Source organism: Arachis stenosperma, chromosome 10 (genome assembly GCF_014773155.1).
Source record: "Arachis stenosperma cultivar V10309 chromosome 10, arast.V10309.gnm1.PFL2, whole genome shotgun sequence".
Lineage (NCBI taxonomy): Eukaryota > Viridiplantae > Streptophyta > Magnoliopsida > Fabales > Fabaceae > Arachis > Arachis stenosperma.
Window position 1 is genome coordinate 82,345,925 of NC_080386.1, and position 3,910 is coordinate 82,349,834.

Consider the following 3,910-nt stretch of genomic DNA (forward strand, 5'->3'; position numbering starts at 1 on the left):
AGAAGCCCAATTGGCGCGCTCTCAACGGCGTTGGAAAGTAGACATCCTGGGCTTTCCAGCAATATATGATAGTCCATACTTTGCCCAAGATTTGATGGCCCAAACCGGCGCTCAAAGTCACCTCAAGAAATTCCAGCGTTAAACGCCGGAACTGGCACCTAATTGGGAGTTAAACGCCCAAACTGGCATAAAAGCTGGCGTTTAACTCCAAGAGAAGTCTCTACACGAAAATGCTTCATTGCTCAGCCCAAGCACACACCAAGTGGGCCCGGAAGTGGATTTTTATATCATTTACTCATCTTTGTACACCTTAGGCTACTAGTTTTCTATAAGTAGGACCTTTTACTATTGTAATAGATATAGAGAGTCTTTTGATCATGTTTTGATGATTGAACTCACTTTGGGAGGCTGGCCATTCGGCCATGCCTAGACCTTGTTCTTATGTATTTTCAACGGTGGAGTTTCTACACACCATAGATTAAGGTGTGGAGCTCTGCTGTACCTCGAGTATTAATGCAATTACTATTGTTCTTCTATTCAATTCCGCTTGTTCTTTGTCCAAGATATCACTTGTTCTTCAACCTGATGAAGGTGATGATTGACACTCATCATCATTCTCACCTATGAACAAGGTGACTGACAACCATTCTTGTTCTACAAGCATCTGAGGCTTAGTGAATATCTCTTGGATTCTTTAACCGGAATCTTCGTGGTATAGGCAAGAACTGATGGCGGCATTCAAGAGAATCCGGAAGGTCTAAACCTTGTCTGTGGTATTCTGAGTAGGATTCAATGAATGAATGACTGTGACGTGCTTCAAACTTGTAACCTGCTGGGCGTTAGTGACAGACGCAAAAGAGGGATTCTATTCCAGTAGGGGAGGGAACCAACCGTGACTGGCCGCACTGTGACAGAGTGCGTGAGCATTAGCTTTCACTGCGAGGATGGGAGGTAGCCATTGACAACGGTGAAACCCTACACGAGCTTGCCATGGAAAGGAGTAAGAAGGATTGGATGAAGACAGTAAGAAAGCAGAGAGACGGAAGGGAAGGCATCTTCATACGCTTATCTGAAGCTCTCACCAATGATATACATAAGTATCTCTATCTTTATCTTTATCTTTTATGTTATTTTCGTTCATCACTATACCCATTTGAGTCTGCCTGACTGAGATTTACAAGGTGACCATAGCTTGCTTCATACCACCAATCTCCGTGGGATCGACCCTTACTCGCGTAAGGTTTATTACTTGGACGACCCAGTGCACTTGCTGGTTAGTTGTGCGAAGTTGTGTTTATGCCACGGTATTGAGCACCAAGTCCTTGGAGCCATTACTAGGATTGTTTATGTTTTGAAAAGTATTGATCACAATTTCGTGCACCAAGTTTTTGGCGCCGTTGCCGGGGATTGTTCTTGTGTATGGACAACTGACGGTTCATCTTGTTGCTTAGATTAGGCATTTATTTTTTTTTCGAAATTCTTGAAGATGAATTCTAGAGTTTCATGATGATTTGCTGAAATCTGGCTGGCTGTAAAGCCATGTCTAATTTCATTGGACCGAGGTTTCAACTTATCATCACAAGAGCTTGTTGATCTTGCTTTTGGAGCAGTGATCTGCTAAGGCTTGGCTGGCCTTTGGCCATGTCTAGTGTTTTGGACCGAAGCTTTCTTTGAAAGCTTGGCTGGCTGTGAAGCCATGTCTAATTCCTGGACCGGAGTCTTAGACTAGCATTGCGCTGATTCCTGGAAATCTCATTAAGAATTTTGATGTTTTCACTTAATTTTCGAAAAACACAAAAAAATTTAAAAAAATCATAAAAACCAAAAATATTTCTTGCTTGAGTCTAGTGTCTCATCTTAAGTTTGGTGTCAATTACATGCATTCATTCATGTGTCTTAAAGATCTTCAAGTAATTCTTGATGATTTCTTACTCTGATCTTTGAATTCTCTTGACTTGAGTGTTTATGTCTCATATGCATTCTTATTAGTGTCAGTAGTATACAAACTGCTAAGTTTGGTATCTTGCATGCATTGTTATTTGATTCTTGTTGCATTTTGATTATTAAAAATCCAAAAATATTTTTATTTGTGTCTTTGCAAGTCAATAATACAGAATTGAAGATTCAGAACATACTGCAGAGGAATTATACAGAAAAAGCTGGGCATTCGAAAATGCCCAGTGAAGAAGGCAGACTGGCGTTTAAATGCCAGCCAGGGTACCTGGTTGGGCGTTTAACGCCCAAAAAGGGTGCATTTTGGGCGTTAAACGCCAGAATGGATACCATTCTGGCGTTTAACGCCAGGATGGTGCTAGGGGGAAGATTTTGTTTTCAAATCAATTTTTTTTTTCAAGTTTCCAAAGTTTTTCAAAACCAAATCTTTTTCAAATCATATCTTTTCAATCAAATGTTTTCAAAATCATTTCTTTCCTTTTTCAAAGATACTTACTAACAATTAATGATTTGATTCAAAATTTCAAGATTGTTGCCTTTTCTGTTGAGGAAGGTTTTATGTTTGAATCATATCTTTTCTTGTTAGGCAAGTCATTAATTTTTTATTTTTAAAATCAAATCTTTTTAAAATGTTTTTCAAATCATATCTTTTTTTTAAAACTGTTTTCAATCATATCTTTTCAATCACATCTTTTTAAAACCAATCATATCTTCTTAACTACATCTTTTTCAAAATAAGTTTTCAATCATATCTTTTTGATTTCTAATTTCAAATCTTTTTCAAAAATCACTTGATTTCTTTTCAACTTTTATTTCGAAAATCAATTAATGTTTTTCAAAAATGTTTTCAAAATATTTTAATTAATTTTCAAAAAAAAAATTACTTCCCTCCTTCTCACATCCTTCTATTTATGGAGTACCACTCCTTCTCAATGCACAATTCGAACCCTATCTAAGTAAAGTTCGAATTTTTCTTCTCCTTCTTCTTTCTATTTCTCTTTTCCTCTGACACCTCAAGGAATCTCTATACTGTGACATAGAGGATTCCACATTTTCTTGTTCTCTTCTCTTTCATATGAGCAGGAGCAGAGACAAAGGCATTCTTGTTGAAGCTGACCCTGAACCCGAAAGGACCTTGAAGAGAAAGCTAAGAGAACCAAAGCACAACTCTCTTTAGAGGACCTGACCGAATTCTTCAAAGAAGAAGAAGACATGGCAGCCGAAAACAACAATAATGCAAACAATGCAAGGAAGGTGCTGGGTGACTTTACTGCACCTACTCCTGATTTTTATGGGAGAAGCATCTCTATCCCTGCCATTGGAGCAAACAACTTTGAGCTTAAGCCTCAATTAGTTTCTCTAATGCAACAGAATTGCAAGTTCCATGGACTTCCAATGGAAGATCCTCATCAGTTTTTAGCTGAGTTCTTGCAAATCTGTGACACAGTCAAGACTAATGGGTTGACCCTGAGGTCTATAGACTGATGCTATTCCCTTTTGCTGTAAGAGACAGAGCTAGGATATGGTTGGACTCTCAACCTAAAGAAAGCCTGGACGCTTGGGAAAAGCTAGTCAATGCCTTCTTGGTAAAGTTCTTTCCACCACAAAGATGGAGTAAGCTTAGAGTGGAAGTCCAAACCTTCAGACAGAAGGATGGAGAATCCCTCTATGAAGCTTGGGAAAGATACAACAATTAATCAGAAAATGTCCTTCTGACATGCTTTCTGAATGGAGCATCATAGGTATTTTCTATGATGGTCTCTCTGAACTATCCAAGATGTCTTTGGATAGCTCTGCTGGAGGATCTCTTCATCTGAAGAAGACGCCTACAGAAGCTCAAGAGCTCATTGAAATGGTTGCAAATAACCAATTCATGTACACTTCTGAGAGAAATCCTGTGAACAATGGGATAAGTCAGAAGAAAGGAGTTCTTGAGATTGACACTCTGAATGCCATT

General features: G+C 38.6%; 1 non-coding gene across 1 annotated transcript; it reads right to left on the minus strand.

Moving 5' to 3' along the window:
* Positions 1-3,569: 3,569 nt before the first annotated feature.
* Positions 3,570-3,676, minus strand: LOC130958893 (small nucleolar RNA R71). The gene has a single exon (XR_009077995.1). It is a non-coding gene; the product is annotated as a small nucleolar RNA R71 (small nucleolar RNA).
* Between the last annotated feature and the right edge of the window lie 234 nt (positions 3,677-3,910).